General features: G+C 36.9%; 1 long non-coding RNA gene across 1 annotated transcript; it reads left to right on the top strand.

The window, feature by feature from the left end:
* The first annotated feature begins 3,340 nt into the window (after window positions 1-3,340).
* LOC306799542 lies at window positions 3,341-5,657 on the top strand. The gene is made up of 3 exons (XR_013773621.1): window positions 3,341-3,393; window positions 3,901-3,972; window positions 5,415-5,657. It is a non-coding gene; the product is annotated as an uncharacterized lncRNA (long non-coding RNA).
* Window positions 5,658-22,978: the final 17,321 nt, after the last annotated feature.

Below are 22,978 nucleotides of genomic sequence, written 5' to 3'. Positions count from 1 at the left end.
TTTCTACAGTGGTTTTGGTACTGGAATTCCTGCAGTTTTGCATCTGATGTGGCTCAGCAATCAAGACAATCCTCACTGTTCCCAGCACTTTCTGCTTATATTTATCTGGGAACAATTTGTGAGACCCAACCATATAAAAACCTTGGAGAAACATTTCATTTCTGAACCCCATTTGGTGTCAAGATCCCAGCTACTTGGCACTGGAAAGGATTGGGTGATTTAGAGCATCCTCAGGAAAACCTGGTTACAAATTTACTGACCTTCATAGTGCAAAACTAGTTATTTAGGGACTTCAGGTGTTCTAGGGTTAGGCAGTGGGTGAACTGAGATTCTAAATTCTCATCATGTTTACGTACTGGTAGGGCTGCTGGAATAGTATGACATTAAGTTCCTTTGACAATCCAACCTCTACTATTTCTATACCTCAATTTTCCATCTATGCAGGAGGGAGAGTTGTAAAATTTAGGGCTGCCAAGGATAGATATATTGAATAACAGGATACATTTATATACAGCAAGGCTGGAGAGACAATATGTGCTTCAGATAGAGGGCATTCTGCACAGTCAGTGCACACAAAACTTTGTTTCAACCTTATTAATTTCCTAATTGACAGCATTGTATGAGAGACATACAGCAATGTATGAGAGACAAAGAATTTACAAATGAATAGGCAGGAACAGAGAAAATGAGATTTGAACTGGAAGCCTGGAAAGAATATATTGTCATTGTCTGTATTTTAATGTTTGGTTTGATTCACTTTGTGTGAACATTTCTTGCAAGGGAACCAGTCACAGGAAAGGTCAGAAAATGTCAGTGTCAGATAGTAAGGGCCTGATCTGACAGGCTTTCAGAGAAAAAATAATGTTCTGTGTTAAAGGCATGGGCAGAAAACCCCCTAAAATTTCAATGAATACATCCTAGATAAGTTTTTGTTCTGCAAACCTAAAGCTGAACTTAATGGAAAATGTTTCCCATGGGATATGGAAACTTCATATTACCAATACTGATGAAATCAAGAGTTTTTGTAAAACATTTTTAATATTTACTACACACTGCTCACCAAATGGTTTGCTCTACAGCAGCCCAATACACAAATTCTAAAATGCATTTTCAGCTGGGTATTTGCATGCACTGGTTGGCTCCTGTAGAGTTTCATTTGGATACATTTGGACACACAGAAATTAGTAGAAACACTATGAAAACACAGAGGCAAGAGAACACTACAACAATTTGCTCATCTACCCACCCAATTGCATGACAGGCCGATCATTCAGCTCACTGCAGTACTCAACTTTGTGCTGATAACCAACCCAACAGTGTCTCACACTCCATTTTACAGTAATAAATGTTTTAAGTAAAAATTACTCTTGGATATATATACAATTGGTAAAATGCGTTTTGAGGAATTAATCTCTGGCTAATCACCACGTCTGGAAACTGCACTGACAAAAAGTGTTGTTACTGTCTCTAGAGGCATTCCATGAAGTTTTTTGATTCCTCAGATAATCCTTTTCTGCAGTACAAGCAAGGGTATATGAAGAAGCTTGACATTCACCCAATTTCAATCATGTGATGATGGCATCAAAATGAGATGAGGAAACACCTGCAATGCAGGTCACACTTGGGAACGTACCAAGGCCCCTTCGTGGGCAATCCTTTCCTACAGTACACCAGCTGTGTGCATTCCCCCCTAAACTCAGACTAGTTTCTCCCAAGAGGCAGGATTGCTCAGGGATCACCATCTGCTGCACCTGGCTGGTGAGAGCAGCAGGGAGCTGCAACCCTGCACAGTGCTGCAGCAACACAAGGTGAGGAGCAGGCAGGGGCAGGGGCAATCCAGGAATGCAGACAGCACCAAAGCTTTCTTTAAGCTTGTGAAGCCTGGCAAGTCTCCAGCAGCCAGAGAGAACTGATTCTTTATTTCAGCCATGAACCATTCTTTGGAAAGAATGCTGGAGTTAATCTCAGAATTATAGGATTATTTAGGATGGAAAAGACCTCTAAGATGATTGAGTCTAGCCACTAACCCAGCCCTGCCAAGCCCACCACTAAACACTTTGTGTTTAGAAAAAGACTGGATGTGGCACTCGGTGCCATGGTTTAGTTGAGGTGTTAGGGCATGGGTTGGACTTGCAGATCTTGAAGTTCCCTTCCAAACTAGTGATTCTGTGATTCTGTCAACCATGTCTCCAAGTGCCACATCCATGTGTCTTTTAAATACCTGCAGGAACAGTGACTCCAACACTTCCCTGGACAGCCTGTTCTGATGTTTGACCACCCTTTCAGTGAAGAAATACCTCATTCTAAACCTTTCTTGGTGCAACTTGAGGCCATTCCCTCTCACTCTCTTGAGACAAGAGGCCAACCCCCACCCCACCACAGACTCCCTTCAGGTACTTATAGAGAAGGATAATTCAGGTTATAAAAAACTATTCTAAGAGTAGTTACTTGAAAACATGCAAATGTGACTTATAATAGAAGAGATTCTATGTTTATCTGTTTTGATTTTATGTTTGTTTGTTTTCCTCAGACACATACAAATTACTGAGTTACAGAAGTCTGAAGAGAGTAGAATATAATTCAGAAGGTTCATGTTCATAAATCCTGAGTTGACAGTGTAAAGCTGGCATACTGTGTGGGTCTCTGCTCTCTGCAGTGCCTTGCTGAAATCAGCTAGACTGTGTGTGGGTGTATAAAGCTAAAATTAGGGGGTTTTGACTGCCACAAAAAGCAAAGTGAGTGAGTGGGTTTGTCCCAGTTGCCTGCAGATAATTCTTTATGAATATTTACTTCCTTTAATCAAAGTCTGGAGTAAGTGTAGGATTTTATTGGAAATTTTTCTGACAGTTCGTGTCAAGCACTGTTTTATTGTATATTTTGGTCTTCTTACGTTGTTAGATTTTTTTTTTTTTAAATAAGCTGAAAGGAAATTAATGATCCAAATGATCGTTATTCTCTGGCCAAGAAATATGTTTATTGCAAGAATATTGCACTAGAGTAAAAGACTGCTTATATCCTGGACACACATATATATATATATTAAAAAGATTTGTATATTCTTCACATTTCACAGGAAAACAAGATCAGCTCCATGCCACCACAGTACTGCAAAGCTATTTTGCTTCACAGGCAGGCAAGCTGCCTAGCTGCAGCTGTCTTAAATCATGACTTTACATTTTCTTAACTCAGGTGGGAGCCATCTGAAAACTCACACAAAAAGTGAAATAAGGTAATAAGCATCACTTGCTAGGCTGTACTTTATGTGCAGCATCCCAAACAGGTTGAAGCAAGTAATATGTGATTCTCTAGTTCCCATAGCAAGTAAAAATACTGTAACTGAATCTGTCTTCATTAATTTCAGCCAGCATATGCAGATTTGTCAATTACCTACAGGTATACTCTAATCAGAATCACGTTGAGTTGCTTCCTGAAATTCTTCTTGTTTTCAACTCTGATCCATGCACAAACATAGTTTTGGACAGATCTTCTGTCACTGTAATTTGGGGTTTCTCGGTGTGTTTATACCTCTAGGTACAGCAAATACATAAGAAGTATAATTTCTCTCTTCTTTTTTTCTCCTTTAATCTCTCTAGGTATGTTGTGGCATTTCTTAACTGAAATACTGATATAGAACCTGTCACTCTCCATGAAGTGTGTTCCATATGATTCCATATGCGGTTTTAAAGTCAGATTTATTTTATTGAAAAACAGCGAGATCCCAAGTGGCTGGGAATTCAACATGTTTTATTTTCATATAATGACTAAGAGAAATCCTTGAGCAAGGTTGTATCATTTTGATATAATCAAGATCTGGGAGCCAGCTACTTAGAGAGAATCACTGGAGCTGGCAGCTTTCCTGAAATCTGATAATGGAATTAGCTCTTGTACTGCCTTTGACAGGTGACAGACAGTAAATGAGCAAACTCCATCCTGGAAATATCTATTCTCCTGTGTACTGTGGATGTAATGGAGGTAAGGCTAAATTCCCTTGTCTAGGTAAGTGGAATGACTGTTCCTAATGTAGCAATCCTGTTTTCCATGGCAAAGAGAAATGTACTTTTAGTAAAGCAAGCAACACCTTGCACTACTGCTGGTGTCTCATTCCTACCCTGTTATGTCAGATGGATTGGAAGATGTTTCCCTGCAGAGCATGAGCACATCTACAGCTCACTCCCTGCTCTAATGGAAAGGGAGCAAAGGGAGGATGTATTCTTCTTTTCCTTGGAATTGGAAGTAATTCCATGGAAATTAATGGAGCTTCCCAGCACAAGATGAATGTGAAATAACCTGGCTTAGAGGTTATAAATTAAGTGTAAGTGAAATTCACAGAGAGAGGTTTGGGCATTAAGAAGCCAAATAAAATGTGTTCTACTCGACTGGCTGAGAACAAAAATGAATCAAAATATTAATGAGTATTGCAGACCAAGAAATAAGTTCTGCTTCAATGCCTCTTTCTTTCCTCTTCTTCTGCTGTTTTCACACTGAGGTTATTGAGAAAGCTAACTCATATGATCTTCCTCATGCAAGTGATTAGGAGAGTCCTTTCAGACACAAATTATAATATCTGTGACCTGCAAGGAAAGAACATACTAAATACTCATTTAAAATAAGCTCCAAATTGTTAGACTAATTCATTAAAAAGAAGCCACAACATTCTAATTAAAAATGTGTGTCTTTTTGTTCTAGAAAATTTCTAAGGTAATTTCAGGTGATGCTGAAAGTTGTTGTGGAGCATGCCAGATATTGTATTCCACTAATTATCAGCACCCAGCCTGATGGGAATGAGGAAACATAAAAGACTGTGAATCAGTGCTTCTAAAAATAGCTCTGGTTACCCCTTTCCTCTTCAAAAGAAATATAAAACCTTGAAAAAGATGAGGCTGAGAACAAGGTGAAGTAGCTGAATGGAGCAAAGAAGCTCCTGCAAAAAACCGAATTTTCTAGAAAGTGGTTCTTTTCTGTCTGCCTCACTTGTAATAAAATAAGTGCCCTGTGTTGATTTAATTGCTGGACTAGTGTTGAGATGATAAGAGAAATCATACAAACCTAGAAAGATGCAGAAAAACACAGAAAATCAGAAATTTTGTTTAGCTGAAATTGATTTTTACTAAAAATTTTCTCTGCAGTGAACTGCTGCTCTCCTCTAAGTGATAATCCTGAGGAACAACTCTTATTCCAGAGCGACATTTGTAGCTGAGTTAATTTTTTGTCTCATATACATTGAAGGTTGCTTACTATGGGATATACTCTCCCTAACTGACTGCTCAAGCTCAGGACACACTGGAGTTTTAAGTTTTCTATAAACAGATGGGCATATATAATTATGTTTATGAGCTTGCACTGTGTGCTTGTCTTGAAATACATCTTATATAAAATTGTCAGTTAATAAACTTTATTTTCTGTTTTATTTCAAGGCTACAGTTGATCTGTCTCTGGTGCAAATTGGTTTTCCTCTTCCTAATTCGTGCGGGTGTGTTTGTCCATATACCAATCAACTTGTGCAATACTTCCTCTTCATTCCACATGTGGCCTAATTGCTCACTGGCTATTGACTGAAAAGAGGAGCAAGATTGTGCAAGCAGGGTAACAGAACCTGGTTTCCTTCCCAAAGTCAGCTGAAAGGGACTTTGCTTCAGAGGTTAAATATATCTACTTCACTTGGAGAGAGCTGTTATTACTTCTCTGCAGTTCCTTTTGCTGATTTACACTTGGAAATTACAAAAGAGTAGGAATATATGTTTTTATGGAACCTAATTTTGTATCTATTTCAGTTATTTGAAATTACCCTAAAGCAAGCATGTTAAAAGCCCCTAATTTTCCTAATGCCCCAGTTGTGTAATCGGTGTGCCATCTTTAGCTATGTGAAATACCTTTGCAAAAATGTTTTAAACTAGTGGCTGACAAGTTCCTTTACAAGTAATACTCAATCTTCTAAGCAGGCAGAACAATTTTTTTGTTCTTCCCAAATTTGCAGAAGGGGTAACGAAATTAAACCCACGTGATTGAGAAATGGTATTGTTCATCTTCTCAGAGTTTCCACAGATGATTAGAGTTATCTGATCCCTTTCACAGCTGGAAAATGCTAGAAATGCTAGTGTTACATTTTCAAGGTTAAGTTCAATAACTGGTCAAACTGAGAGAAAAACAGGTTTATGATCTGAATTCTTCACAGACTCACTCACCCCATTACCAGGGGCAATACTGGAGACTCTGGACCTGAAGGAGTTTATGGATTGTTTTGGAGGACTATTTGCTCCTCACAAATTCTACACCTTCAAAATAAGCAACACACTAAATTTTGAACCTGGGGAACCCATGTATTCTAAACCAGGGGTGTTCCAGTGCCCAGTAGCCAAGTTTTGAACAACATGTGCAAGCAACATCCCAGATTAATTTCCTAGACAAGAAAGGTACATTTGGCACTGTGCCTTAAAATCACAGAGGGATTTTCTCAATTACTGGAATTGTTCTATGCCACTGGAACATTAATTGCACATTCCACTTTCATATAATAACCAGTGTTTTTGCTGTTCATTACCTTGGCCATCAAAATTTATGTGCCATTTTGAAATCTCTTCTCTTATACCCGTTGTGTTACACATTTCAGCGGTGCTGGGGCTCAGGTTAAGCATTGCACCGTCATTACCTTTCAAAAGCTTCATTTAACAGCTAAAGTCTGAAGAGAAGTTGCACCTACTTGAACCAGTGCCTTGTCCACCTGGAGTCACAATGCCACAGATGAATTTTCTTCACAGGAATTCACCTTCCAATGAATGTGTCCAGAGCTTTTTGTTCATTTTCCACATTTGGGCATGCACCTTACCTACTTTTAAATTAAAAGTTTACCTATCTCCCCTTTGAAGCTGAGATAAACTCAATCCTTGTCAAACTCAAGCATGCAGCAGCTTTAAAAAAAGTAAAAAATGGCCTCACCTTTCAGAAAAATATAACAATTATCTGAAAAGTAGGGAATTCATTTGTAGTACTATTGCTTTTATATTTAAAGAGCTCACACACAGCATGTAATATCTTTGTTTAGGAACAATCAATCCAGAAATAAATTATCAGATAACCAAATTATTTGCATTTAGAGAATGTCCTCCAATCTGTTTTTTGGGAGGAAGGAGCAAGTCCCATTTATTTGAAAAGGGGATTGTCAATGCTTTCAGCATTGAGAACAATATACTTTGTCATTTGGTAGCATTTTTTAAAGTAACAAAAAGTAAGAATGAACTTATGTGTGGGCTATTTATTTAATATTTCATATACTTCTGATCTGCTCTGCCCTTTCTGTTTGTAAAATAGAAGTAACACTCCTTTGGTTTTCAGCTCTTTACAATGGTGTTTTCATGACAGGATTTTGCTGAATAATTTTTGGGAGATTTTCCTCCCTCTGAATGGTGCTGAAAAGGTTTTGTTTTGTTTTGTTTTTTTAATCAAGAGATATACAAGAGAAAACACAGTACAGTATTCTATCATTTTTTTCTGAAAGGAAAAAGAAGGTTACAATATTCAGGACTTAATTAACTTCCTTTTGACACTGAAAGGCATCAATAAAGTCCTTCATATTATGCCAAAAATTCTTCAATCAAATTCTATTTCCTGCATTGCAAATGGAAATGACTATTGCAATGAGAATTCACTTTCCTTTTAATAATACTGTAATGAATATGATAAGCCTGAGAAATTGGTTTTTTTACTTCCTTTATACTGTGCAGTTGAAAAAGCCAGACTGTAGGTTTGGGGCTAACCTAGGGAACTTTATCACTTGCTTCTCAGTCTACACAGTATCTCCAATTACCTACTTGATTTTTGCTAAAAACAAATATACACGTGGGTGGATGTAGAAGAACATTTTAAAGCAATGATGGCCAAGTGGCAAATAAGGTAAGTGTTCTAAAAGTTGCATAAGGATCCATGGAGTTAGGATTAGCAACATGATTCTAATAAATATTGATGAGGTATAATTTTTCAGTCAGCCTACAAGGCAACCTGCATCATTCTTTTGTAATTGAATTCAAATGACATCCTTTCCTACCGTCTTAATAAATTGCAATACTTTAAAAGGCTCTAACCATCCAAACCATCTATTTGAGATTTTAAAAGAAAAAAATCTGGCCTATATCTTATTAAATAAAGTAAGAAATACAGTCCTGCAATTTTATCTGATGATGTACCAATTATCTCCTAATAATTTTCCTTTGGGGTATTTTTTTTTTTCTATGAAGTATAATAAGGACAGGCTACAAAAAATTATTTGACATACAGCTAAAGTAGATGGTCCAAACTTTTAGGTCAGTTGTCTGTTATTGGAAAGAATAGTTAATTTTTAGGTTGGTTTATCGCTCATAACACCACCTTTCTAGTTGATTTTAAAGCCTGGAATTTCTGTTCTAACAAGTGTAATTAAAATGAGTTACCTTGGTTACAATGGATCATTAATAGGTGGAATCAAAACGACATTTTGTGTTGAGTCATTAACAACTGAGGCTTGCTCAAATAATGGCCATAGAGTGCTTTAAGTGTGCCTTTTACGCTTTAGTCACCTTGTAGTTTATTGAAAAGTGTGTTGAGGCTGTGAAGAGTGACCTGTGACAAAGAACTCAGTGTTCTCTCACAGGATCTCTGCAACACGAAATTGAAATGCAACCAAATACACATGGCAAATAAAATATGCTTTTAGAAATAGCTCTTCAGTATGGGAATAGGTGGCCAATGCCATCTGAAAGCAAACAGTGGAGACGTTGGGATCAAAAGAAGATGCTGTGAAGGAAAATCCTTGTTCTATTGATAGGACTGGCTCTACATTGAACTTCAGTCAATGTGTAGCCAGCTATTACACATGAGAGCTATTTTGGCCAATTTTAGTCTCCTTTCATCCTTACCTTGGACTTTCAGATGAGATATTCTCTGGTCATTTATTAGAAATGTAAAAATTTCAGATGTAAGAATCTTAAACTCTGAAGATACAATTAAATTCCTAATGTTTAGTAAGTTGTCTGAGCTCTGCAGTGTGCAGATAGAGAAAAAAAAAACCCAAAATATTTCTTGAAGAGTACATATTCATTCTAAGTTAGATCATAAAAATATTTCAAGATTCTAAAGCGAGAAATATGAAACTTAATTTCCCTGTTCATGGAAGAGGCAAATAACATATATATGATTTGCATTTATGTAAACAGAATGAAAATAATCTTTGATTTCAATACTTCTCTCTCTGTCTGTCTCTCCAGTTGACCTACATGGCATATAAGGTAATGGAGACAGACTGCTGGTTTCACATTGATTATTCACTACTAAATAATTTCCAGCTTTAGCTTTAGCATCTGGGAGAAATGAGGTACTTCTCTCCTTCTATTCTCTTCTATTTTCAGCTCTCCTGTAAAAAGAGGGCTTTATTTCCTATATTTTTGCTGGTTGTATACTTATCATGCAATATTTCAATCTAAGAACAGTCTCTTTTCACAGATTGAAAGCTGGTGCTCCTATTTATCTTTGTGGGAAAATGCTCTTTTTATCTCTGCTGGAAAATACAGCAGTATGTTAACAAGGTGCTATTTCAGAATCCACCCTCATTTTGCTCCACTATACCTTTTTTTTTTTCCCTTTTCTCTTCCTAATACGTGTAGTCTCTTTCACAGGTTTTGTTCTTTCTCACTGGGAAGCATTCTGTAATAAAGATTATTAATTTGGCTCCTTCTCTCTTTTTATTCTTAAATGTCATTCCCTTCTGTTCAGACCCTTTGACATTTTATCATTTTACAAACTGAGGCAACAGCAAATATTGACCCTTGCTGAAGAGTGAATTTCTGTTTGTTTTCTATAATCTGCTGAAGAGGCATATTGATCTTTGTGTTACTGGAACACTGGCACTGCACAGCAGCCAAGACATTCTCGACAGTGGTTTCTGGTTTCCTGTCAGGAAAGCTAATGCCATATGTCTAGGAAATGTCCCAAAATGCAGTGTTTTCAGAAAATAATTCAACACTTAGTATAGAATTTACTAAATGGCAGCTAAACAGCATCTAATAAAGCATTTAGAAATATAATTTAATGCCGTGCCCATCTCCGTGTGTGTTATGGCAATGCCATGATTCCATTTTGCAAGGCAGAATCTGGTGGCCTGCAAAGGATCCAGAGAAGGCTAAATTACCCATTTAAGGATTAACTAATTACCCTATAATTAGTGTCTGAGGAACAGATTTAAAGCTTTGTTGAATCATGAAGATGTGACAGCTGTAATTCAAACTTTGATTTTCACAGTTTCACACCCTTCAAGTTTGCCTATTGGAAACACAAGTCCAGATTTCATTGTTTTTTAACAGAAAAAAATCACAGTTGAATTCTGCGTGGGATCTATTGTAATAAAATAAAATGAAAAATCTTGGTTGACTTTCTACTTTTTGATGGGATAGTGGTGAAATTAAAGGGAAACCTTTAAGCTTTTCTTCATTATTAAAATTTTTATGATTAAGGAGTAAAGGATAACTTTGGAAGTAGTAGCCTCTCTGAGTTCACTGCTATAGATAAGATTTCATTCCTGGCAGGAAAAAGTTGATTAGGTAGTAGGATTTAAAGGGAAAAAGGTAATAATCTGAGATCAATGTTTGTTTTTTCTGCTCTCACATGGACCTTTTAATGACCAGAATATAATCTTATGAGAGAATAAAAAAACTGAATCTGAGAGACTGAGATGTTTGTAGACATTTCAACCATTGTCTGAGACCTAGTCTGTTCATTACAAAGACAATGGACTAGATGAACTCTCACTATCACCTAACTGCTTTTTCAGCAACAAAAATTGTTTCCAGAAATAAGAAAATTCAGGAAGGTAAAGCACACGCAGGAAAAAAAATGTGCTCTCTTTCTACTTCCCACCACTGAAATGTCTGAAGCCATCTGTCCTTCTCTTCCCTGGACAGGCCATCTGGAGCAGAAAAGATGAGACTTAAATCACCAGCAAGGCTGACATGCTCAGTTTGTACCCTTGTAAGGAAATTCAAATGCATTACAAGCAAAATTTGAGAGCTGATAATTCCAAAAATGGTATAAAACTTATTGTCAGTTTCATTTTATTTCAGTGACAACCTTTTCATTTCCTCATTAATGTAACATAATCCTGTTTTTAATGAGAGATAGCAGTATATAGAAGTATTTATAGCAATAGATATCTAAAGGTTGACCATAAACATGGTCAAGACTAGTGAACAAGCAGGATAGGTTCAGAAAGACTAAAGGGGAGGAAAGTCTTTTCATGTCTGTGGTTGTGATGCTGGTGGAGCAACCAACCACCTTACATCCCACTATTCTAACCATAAATCCTTAGCAGAAAAAAATTAAAAAATCAAAATAGAGGATTGTCCTGAATGACAAAGTAGGCATTGAAAAGCTATTATTTTTTAAAATTAATTTCAAATTTTAATTATGTAATTTAATTATTTACTGCCACTGTATCATTGGCATTTCTGTATCAGGTATAGAAAGTTCCTCTGTTAATTTATGGAGATTTGGAAAACTAACCACAATTTTGTCTGAAAAGTCATTGTACTTCTTCAGAATCAGGCAAAAGATGATTGTATCTGCAGCAGCCTAGCAGAATTGATACCTAGATGCTGTAGATACTTGCATCCTATTGCTGTGCACAGCTCTCACAAAGGTGATTTAGCAGACCTGCAAATCTATAGCAGAAAAGTGCCAGAGTGTTAAGAACCTGTGTTAATGGAAGAGAAAAGTCTAAATATAATTTTTTTTTTTCATAATAGACAAAAGAAGAGAATTGGAAGTGGAGAGTGACAAACTTTTGGGATGGGGATTTGGCAGTTTTCTTCTGCTGCTCCCCATTCTTTAGAAAAAATGGAGACCACATTTTCTCTGCCACATCACTCTGATGTGCAGACTTGGGTATACCCATAGACTTGGGAGAATGAGCAGTCTTTCAACACAAAGGTAACTCAAGAGTAAGAAGGAAATCATAAACTTGAGCTTTGGCACCCAAACCAATTTTTGAACAACAAAATGCACTGACATTGCTGGTTTTTTTCAGCTGCCCAGAACACCGAGCAAGAGTAGGCAATGACAATCTTGTGTCTTGACTTAGACATTTTATACAGCTGCACTCAGCATTTTCCCTTTTCCTGGGTCTAAGAATGCATTCAGTTTAAGCCTGCCTAATGACCAGTCAGTTGCAAAACCAAGTGGATTGTAAGCCTGAGCTTTAGCCACAGCTTCCTTTAAGATGTTCTTTCACAAGCCACCTCATATTTTGAAGTGATTGCTTATGCATTGTTTTGTTGTGTCTGAACATAATTGTTCAGTCTGAACTGCAGTCTTTAACCTTTATTAATATTCAGTAAACCTGTAATAATTGTAACTTTGGGCAACACAGATTATTAGTTGCTAATCCTTTTTAATAAAAATACTTAAAAATGAGCATAGGACTGATCTAATCACAGAAGTCACAGCATGGGCTAATGGATTCCAAGAGCATAAATAATGCTGGGTAAAAATTCTGTGAGTTATTTAGTCCTTCTTCAAAATGTAAGACTTCATCCCTACTTTTCTGCTCCTGGGGGCAGGTTGTCTGATAACTTCCACTGAAATTTGGCCTCTCCACATTCCAGATCTGTGTAGCACAACAGATCCATGATGTAGCTCCTATGTGTGGAAAGATCTCTATTATGCCCAAGCCATTAAATATTTCACAGATCTTGGTTCAGAGCTAAAATATCACGAAACTGTATTCCATTAACAGAGTGTTTATTTGCTTGATTATCTTGCTGTGATTGTTTATGCTGCAAAATGTTGAAATGCCCCAAATGGTCTGGATTCACACAGCTCCCTGTGTTGTTCCAGATACAGCAGTGATGTCAAGAAAGGGGGTGGATACATTTGCTTCTCCATGACTCAGTTTCTGTGATCAGTAGGCTGAGGGTTGAGTCCATCAGTAATTATTAAATGCATCTCCTCTGGCTCTGATTAATTTTTCTCAAAATTTAATTTTGCAGGGTATGAAAATATACTTCTTTTTATATGCTTTAAGCCTGCATATAGGTCAGATCATTTGTTTGGAGAGTTCACAGTTTCTGCATTTGGAGGGGAAAAAAATGTCTAACTGCCTTCTCCTAGCTGTTAGTTTTCAAAATGAAATATCCTGACCCATTTACTTTCCTTTGTACAAAAGCCACCCACAGATCTGCCTATCTTTATTCCACTTCTACTTGTACTTTTTAAAACTATGCTCTTTGAAGGTGCAATTATCAGAACTACAACCACGGATTTGTCCCTTAAAAGAGGGAAGTCTTTTTATAAAACACTTTCAAAGTATATTTCTGACTCGATTGCTGATCTGCCTAAAAAACCTCTGTGCACACAAATGACATAAACTCACTGCAGGATGGCAACAAGAATGCAAACATATTTTCTGGATATTTTAATCTCCCCCTTTCTGCAAATCCCCTATGGCTCCAGGATAAAGAGAACAGCCCTGGAAATTTGATAGTTTACTGTTGACTCTTAAAGCATTTGGGTCATTTAAACCCTTTCTAGACTTAGCTGAACAGAAGGAGCTCTAAAATCATCAGCGAAGAGTTTTGAACTAAGCCAAACCAAATGCAGGAATAACTAAAATGATCATATAATTTTCAGGAAATTAAAGCAAGAAAATATTTTCTGTTGAACCACAAAGAATAGAAATTAATAATTTCATTTTTTGCTGCAGGACTATCTACTTTCGGATTTTTTTTTGTTCACCTACTTTTTATGAATGTTGGAAAAAGAAAGGGGAAACAAAGAAGACAGAAAGGACTAGAAATTTAAGTAACAGGCCATGTAAATGTTGGGTAATTGTGTCAGTATTGGTTGGTCACTTTGTGCACAATTTCTCCAGTATAAACTTTTTCCTGTGAATTTAGTTTGCTTTCCACAGAAGCTGAGTTGAATTTTTTTTCCTTTGTTACCTTTATTGTTGTTTTATTTCAGTGACAAACTTTGGAAACTTTTGTTTAGGCAATCAGCTGGGAACACAGGGGAGGGTACTCAACAATATAAAAGGGTAGCTCTAGAAATTGTCATGACAAACAGAGAAAGAAAATGCTAACTCCAAAGTCAATAAAATTACCAATTTATCCCCGGTATAATAGAAAAAAGACAGAACAGAAGGATGTTGGTCTTTCAGTGTAGTGCACAATAATTTAACAAGTAATTTTGCCCTCCTAGGTTGTCAAGTCCTATTCTCTACTATCACTAAAACTCAGATTTCATGTTAGAAAATAGATGCTAAATAAGCTATAAAGAACACTTACTTATATATATAGAAGGTATTATGAATGAAAAACCTCTCCCTATCACAAAACTTATTTTCCAGATTTCCTGCATCTGATTTTATGTACCTTTGGTTTCATGTCACTAATCCTAAAATTAAATATAATTTCATACACATTCATTGATCTGTTTGATTCTCTCCCAAAGCATTCTGAAACACAGAACATATTTCCCTTGCATTTTTTTCATTGTCTCTTCATTACAGTTTGCATTAAATATTTGCCATGTATTCTGTCAAAAGATCTTGAGGGAAAAAGTAGACATTTGGTCAAAAAATGTTCAGATCCAAGATGCTGTTGGTGCTTTAGTGGATTTATTCTTGTTTGCTTTTTTAAAAAATATTTATCCCTAAGTAAATTTAAATATTTAAGACTATTGTGGTTTTGTTATATTGAGAACAGAAAAAATAATTTTATAATCACAGCTCATAAGAATTCAGTATTTATTACTGGTTTTTCCACAGACACTTGGAAAAATTATAGTTAACAAGTTTTCATTTGTGAAAAACTCTCTGAGCAACAATACACAATTAGAGCCTCTAATTAGATTTTGGCAGACTGATTTCCACAGCAGTTTTCTGTTGTTCTTATTAAGTATATGGAGCTCCATGAAACTTCATTTTAGTTACTCTGTTTCAGATCAAGATAAATTATTAGCATTGAGAAGTAAATGAAAATAGTCACATTTTTGCAAGATATAGACATCCCTACAATAGAATCAGCAGGTGCTAAATGTAAAAGAGATGTAAATTCCTGATGTAGGGATTATTTCCATTTTTTCCTTTATACAGACCATAGGATTTGGGTCCTCTTCTGTGGCTGGGACTTTTAGGTACCAATACCAGCAGTAAATAATATGAATAGATGGCTACCCTAGGGCTGCCTTAGAGTTTTATAGGATAATTTTTCTTTGCTGTCTTTGGGATATGAAGCAAACTAGCAGGAAAAACAAACCTGTTGGAGGCCCTGAGATAGTACTACAAACAGTCCCAGTTTGCTGTAGGTTATGCCAAAGGCTAATTTTGTTTTTTACAACAAAACTGATGCTATGGCCTGGAGACTGGAAAGAAGGTCTTGTGGCATAATGCACCACTAATCCATAAACACACTTAGAAACGAAAGGAAAGCTACCCACTGAAGGAAGAAGTTTTAGCTAACTCTAACAGAAGTAGTCTAAAGCTGTGATTCAAAATCTACTTTAAACCTAGAACTTTTAAAAAATGCAATGAAACAGAACAAAACAAAACAAGAAAGTAAACAAAAGAAATCCAACACCCTTCAAGATTAGTATTCTTTTAATGTAGTCTGGAAGATTCACTGGAATTTGTAACTATTTCTAGAATTTCAGTTTGGGTGTTCTTTGTATTCAGCACAATAGATGTAATACTCTTTCATGTCAGAATGTCTTACTTCCCCAAGGAGTAACTGCAACACTGTTACAATATTAGATTTTTTTTTTCCCAAACATATATTATCTTGAAATTCTGAGAGGCTGGTGATTGCTTGGTCAGGACAGAATTTTCAGAATTTCACTTGTTCTAAGGAATCAGCTGCATCAGCAATATTTGGGAAAGTGTTCATGCCCATGATTGAGCAAACAGATAATATTAAAGTCGACTATTTCTCTTTCAAAATATAGGGAAATTCATTTATGGCCAAAAGGTCTTGCTCTTTTTCTCTTGAGGACCAAGAGATGTGATGATTTTTTTTTTAAATGGAACAAATTAATGGTTACTTAAATGATAGCCAAATAAATGGAAAATTTTGTAGTCATAAATATAAGCGACAACAATTATGGCAGCATCACTATCTCCACTACTGTCACTACATGACTCTCTACATAAATGAGGTATTCATAAAAATATACTTATTAATTTTTAGCCCTTCCTTATTTTTTCATATCATAAGCAGAAAATCAGGAAGACTACTCTCAGGAAAACATTAGATTATTATTTAGGATTGCAAGACACTGAAGAATTTTTCTGAGGACAGAAAGGCTCCTTCAGCTCTTAAGAAGATTCAAACTATTTAAACACTATCTCATAAACTAAACAAAGCTGTTATTGAGAAGTGAACAAAACAGTGGAATTCCAACAACTGCAACCTTTGCTGAAGTTATCTGTGACTTATGCAACTTAAATGAGGCTGTGACAGAAAGCTTAATCAGAAAACATCTGTCTCCTAAGACATAAGATTCTTCTTTCTCTGAAGTCTGTTTAACAAACTCTGATTGCTTTTTCCTAATTGCAGTAGAATGAGTGAGACCAGATTGATTCTATTTATATATGCAAAGAAATTGCATCTCTTAGGATAAGATTTTAGCCACAAAAAACAGAGCAAAGCAAAAGTCCTCGAGTCTTCTAGAAAATCTTCTATCAATTTATTCCCCCACTGAAGTGATTATCGGCCAAACTACATGACTTAGTTTTGTGCTCTGGTTTTTAAGACTTGAATGACATTTTAAAAGTAAGGTTAAGGAAGGACTCCAAGAGTGTAAACTTATCCTGCAGTCCTCTCTTAGTATTTCTTAGTCACTCTCCATTTCCAAAAATGTTCTAAGGAACAGCTATTAACCCAAATGCAGCAAACAGAAGTTCCAGACTAATTCTGATGTCAGTATTTCAAGCCATTAAAATTCTGCTTTCTATAATAAAAATATTTTATTTTATTTAGTTAATGATGATTGTATCTCCTGCTGCATTTATTTTTCACCTGTACAAGTTACAATGAAATAAATCTGATGGTTCCCAAAACTACTTTTTTATCAGTCTTTCTTTATACTGCACCTACACACTGATAAAAATAATTTTTGCTTGCACTTTATCCTTGCTATGTAGATTTCAAACACCTATGCATGCACCATTTTAAAGGAATATGAACACCATCTACTGCAAGATATTGTCTTTTCCACATAAGATGCTTACAATAGTATGGTATAGCAAATAGTTATATTAATGATGCATAAAAAATTGCAAATTGCCTAATCTCAAGATGATAATTATAGAACCATAGAATCATAGGTAATCCTGAGGTCAAAGGGACCAACAGGGATCACCAAAGTCCAACTTCTGGCCCTGCACATGACAGCCCCAGAAATGACACCATGGGCAAAAGAGTGCAGTAAGTTTCAAACTTGAAGTTGTAGTACAAAAGAAAATCCCAAACTTTCTCAAAATACTTCCAATCTGACATTTGATTTAATAATGGGATTATAATGGGTGTAATGAGGTTAGGGCACATGACCCCAAACTTGAGAGTGATGTTATATTTTTCATTATTTATTGGTGTGAGTTTTATGTGTTTGTGTTACACATTGAAGAACACTTACATTCCCAGAGCCTAGATCACCCTGACAAAACTTGATTTAATCTTTAATAATAATTAATCGGTATTTTAATCTTTAAAAATCTTACACAGACTGTGCATTTACTTGGAATTATCAGGCCTCTTCTCATGCTTCTTATCCTGAGATTTTTAACTCCAGGCATTTTAACTCCTCATTGACCTTACAAGAAGGGTTACTTGTAAGTTGTGCAGGATCCTGGAATGCTTCTGCCCTGTATAACAAAGTGTGACTAATAAAAATCACGCTGCTAAATCCAAATAAATGAGAACCAAAGGTATTTATGAAAAATACCAACAAAGTAATTGCTACACGAAGGATTAATAATGAAACCATGTTACGCTCATTTATCAATTTTTATTACTACAATTAAGGAAAACAGAAAAGGAGAAGAAGAGTGTTAAAGCAGTGATGGCAAAAGATTTAAGAAGCAAAACCACAGGGAACATTTAATGTAATTCTCTGTAGTGAGAAGAAAGCTGATCACAAAATTCTGCCTGTGGCTCCAAAGGGGTTGCTTGGAACTAAGGGAGGTTTGTGCCTTGGCTGCAGTTGACTGAGTTTGTTTGGGGGACAGGTGGTGTGAGTAGGAAAGGGCTCTTGTAAAATATGTGAAAGAATAATTCTGCTTCTTGGGCTGTCAGTTACAGCCTAAATAAGGCAGATGGGCTGGCTTAGCTAAAAGTGAAGACAAAGTGACAGTCAGCAATCAGGGAGCAAATAGACATGACTTGACAGTACCAGAATGTAAAGATAGGGTGTAAGAAGACAGAATGATGTTGGTATATTAATGATTAAGCTTACAGTAAAAAAAGAAAAAAAAAATGCAAGATTTGCAAGACTGATGAGGTACCTTACTACTTTTTTGTTTATAATAAGTGTTTAAAACATGATGAGATGAAAAAGATGAATGACAAAAAATTGTGACAAAAACAAGCAGCCTTTCTGCCTGAAATATACAGACTATGGAGGCAGCCAGCTGAAATTTGGCAACTTGTGTAGGAATATTGATTGGAGCAGAAACAGACTCAAGACAGATCATTATGGAAGAGAAAAACAGCTAGTTAAACAAGAGTTTACTACAACTGATTCAAAGACTAGGTACAAGCAGAAAGAAATAACATGAACATGTGGCAGCAGATGACCTGGGGAGCAAAATGTGAGATTTTAATTTAGTATTGCAGTCTGCAAAACTGGATATAACATAGGCAGCACATTCATATGTGTATTCTTTTAACAGCCAGCTCTAACAAATGATCTAAGCAATACACAACTCTCTACCTCCTTGGATAGTCTCTGACACAGCTTCAGTGATATCAGGCTGGTATCAGGCTCTGTTCTTACTCTTGATGATGACAGCAGTGTAAGATACTTTTGCTTCCTTCAAGATCTTCTGGCATTCCTTCCTGCCTGTTGTCTTACAACACCCTATATCCACAATTAAAAAGTCACAATGGTGTGAGGTGTCACTCTTTCAAACGGATTCCAGAAGTGATCCAGATAAGAAGATCGTTAAACCTCTTCTTCCTCCCCTATCAAAGAAAAAAAGTGCTGTTATTTTCTCCAAAAGATCAGTGCCTTAGTTTTGTTAACAGAATATCTTTATGGACAATTGTGCCCATGCTGTGCGGGAAACCTCTTAATTTCACATATGAAGTTTCTATGGCAGCATTTGTTGGACTTCATGAAATATATGAAATTTTGAAATAACTGGCAGATCTATTTTTTATAGCAGCTTTGGAGACAGTGATGGTTTTGCAGCTATTGCTCTGATGAGACCTTTTTTGATTTTGTGTTTGCTGAAAGTTCACTTTTGGATGCTTAGATTGAAAACAGGAATAAGGAAAGAATCCTCATCTTCTTCCTAATAACCTATAATTTTTTAAGACCTTTCTGAAGAAATTCCATTGCGGGAGGAATCACAGCAGAGCAATACACATCCAATGGAATTTCCTCTTCTTACAATAATAAGCGAAGTGCAATGTTGTTGCTTATTCAAAGAAGTGATCTACATATTGTGCAGTAATCTTTTTACTGAAGAAAGTAATATTTAAAGAAGAGGCTTCAAGTATTATGATCAGAGCAGAAGCCTGCGTGAAGTCTTCTGCCTCAACTGTGAGTTATGCTGCTGCTCCTGCAGTGTCCTGCTGCTGGAGACTCAACATATCTATCTTCCAAAATTCCACAAACATTTCTATATATATGATCTAATATACTACTCCACAGGTTGTCTCATACTCATCATGGTAGTCTCTTAAATTCTTACAAAAGTGCACCTAACAGTCCAAGTGATCAAGCCAAAATTAATGTTGAGCTGGAGACATGGCATTTGCCTGTACTTACACAGAGACAGTGCTGTGTAGAGCACCACTTAATGCTCCTCCACACCAAAGCTGGTCTTATGATTTCTTGTACCATGGATCTCACTCCTGTATCTGACAAGATTCTGTGAGTTGTCATCATATTGGTCTTCTAATGTCCTTCCCTATGTTTATAGCATAGAAAAAGATCTAAAACTGTATTTTAAAAAAATCTAATAAAAGCAGAATGTGGGAGAATCATGTGCCAGTAAATACTCAGTTATTCCAGTTAGCAGAGTAAATCAATAGTTTTAATACATAAAAATAAAGGAGCAATGAAGCCACATTACAGATAAAATAAATTTTACTTTAATGTGAGATAGCAATAAGGCATAAAGACACAGTACATTTTTGCTACATAAACCCAAGTTCGTGTCCTATATTACTGTCAGCTAAAGCTTCAACTTTAAATAATACACATAAATAACAGTTCATTGTTGTATTCCTATGGCTGGTTTTGCACTCTGCTCAATAAAATAAATTACATATACCAAGTTACAAAGCTGTTACTAGCAATTCAGAAACCAATTTGTGACAAAATACATCACACAATCTATGCCTCTATCTGATATTGTAGTGTTTTAACCCCAGCCAGTCACCAAGTCCCACACAGCTGCTCATTCAACCTCCCCACAGCAGGACTGGGGGGACAATTGGAAGGGTAGAAGAAATTTCTAGAAGAAATTTCAGAAAATTCCTGGGCTGAGATAGACAGTTTAGTAAGGAGAGCAATTGCTGTGCACACAAGCAAGAATTGATTCACTGCTTCCCATGGGCAGGCAGGTGTTCAGTCATCTCCAGGACAGCAGGGTTATGTCATGTAAAGGTTACTTGGGAAAATAAACACCGTCACTCCAAATGTCCCTCACTTCCTTCTTCCCTCAAATTTGTATACTGAGCATGATGTCATGTGGTCAGGAACATTCCTTTGACCATTTGGGGTCACCTGTCCTGGCTGTCTCCTTCCAACCTTCCTTGTGCTCCCAGCCCCCTCACCATGGTGGCAGTATGAAAAGTTGAAAAGGTCTTGGCTCTGTGCAAACTCTGCTCAGTGGTAACAAATATATATCTGTATTATCAACTCTGTGCTCAGCACAAATCCAAAACATATTCCCATACAAGCCACTGTGAAGAAAATTAACTTCGCCCCAGCCAAAACCTGCACAGACACCCATTGCAATAACATCCATCAAAATATAACTGACAAGTCTCTGTTTCAGGTTTGAAGGAACTGAATTTCTCTCTCTCTTATGAAAAGTCTTACTGGGAAATCCTTGTCTACACTTTGCATCAAAGTGATAATCAGGGAAGCCTATGATGCTGCTGTTATTGTGTGGACGGCGTTCCACTGTACAAATAAACGTTCAACATGCAGCAAGGATTTGACTAATAAAGTATTTGCTTTTGCTTTTACTATCAGTTTTTTGCATTACTACTTCACTGACTAATCAATAACTTTGTATTTCTAGACCTGATGTTTACATGTCAACTAACTCAAGTTTTTTATATTTGAAATGTTATCCTGCAGAGTGTTTGGAAGCAGTTTGCCTGTGACTGAAGGAAGTGATAAATTTGCCTTGTCAGTCTAAAGGATAAACTCTATTTGACCATGAGCTGGGTGAACAAGATAATTTCTCTCTGTTATTATTGAAACAAGATCAAGAGTGTGTGCGTCGTGATGCGTGAGCATCCCCATCTCAAAGGATGAGGGGGAATGGCCTCAAACTGAAAGAGAACAGGTTTAGACTAGATATTAGGAAAAAAAAAACCATTTAATATGAGGATGGTGAGGACTGGAAGAGGCTGTGCAGTGAAGTTGTGAATGATCTATCCCTGGAAGTGCTCAAGGCCAGGCTGGATGGGGCTCTGAACAACCTGGTCTGGTGAAAGATGTCCCTGCCCATGCCAGGGCAGTTGAAACTAAATGGTCTTCAAGGTTACTTCCAACCCAAACCACTCTTTGATGATTACTGAAACAAGATGAAGCTATTAATAATATCTATTGCATAAAAACCATAGTGCAAGTATAGCGACTAAGACAAAGCTGTATTGGGGAGAGAGGCAACTCTCTGTTCTTTTTGCCTTCTGTCTGACTAAACTCCACACACACTAACAACACAGACCTGGATTCTGGTGCAAATGGATCCTGCTGCCACATCAAGAGTGCCCAGGCATGACCTGGCCTGTTGCCGACCCCTTGGCACACATCTATCCATGACAGCATTCTCCAGTGGGACAGAGCGATTACTGGCTGAACTCTATCACCCAGCAACTTGTGGCAGCTAAGTTCGTTGCCAAAGCAAGAAAGGACAGAGAATCGATATGGAGCTTCTGTTGCCAACTTTTAAAAAATACCTTTTTAAAGCAATGGCCTTGGGAGTGAACTGGTAACAGAGTATGTAGATCATCACATTTAAATTTAGCAAATCCTAAAGCATAAGTCTAGCAAAAACTTCAGACAATGCTTCCTATTCTGCTCTGTGAAGAAATGTTAGGTCACAAAAAGACAGAATTATGCAATTATCAGTGTTGGGAGGGACCATCTTCCAAGACAGGGTCACCTAGAGCAGGTTGCACAGGACTGCATCCAGGTGGGCTCTAAATGAGTCTCTGGAGGGGAAGGCTCCATGACCTCCCTGGCATAAGTTCCAGTGCTTGGCCACCCTCAGTGTAAAGAGGTTCTTCCTCTTTACATGTTGAGGTGACACTTGTTTTAGTTTATGGCCATCACTCCTTGTCCTGTCGCTGAGCACCACTGGGAAGAGCCTGGAACCATTCTCCTGACAGCCACCTCTGAGATGTCCATTTGCACTAATGAGCTCCCTCTCTGACCTCTTCCCTAGACTAAGCAGGCCCAGCTCCTGCAGCCTCTCTTCATATGAAGGAAGCTGCCAGCCGCGTTTCCAACTGCTCGGCGTTAAAACAGCTGGAAGCACAACGACATCCACCCGTGGCAC

The sequence above is a fragment of the Erithacus rubecula genome (assembly GCF_903797595.1).
Source record: "Erithacus rubecula genome assembly, chromosome: 3".
NCBI lineage: Eukaryota > Metazoa > Chordata > Aves > Passeriformes > Muscicapidae > Erithacus > Erithacus rubecula.
The sequence above is the reverse complement of the archived record's forward strand: the minus strand, read 5'-3'. Positions and strand labels throughout refer to the sequence as shown.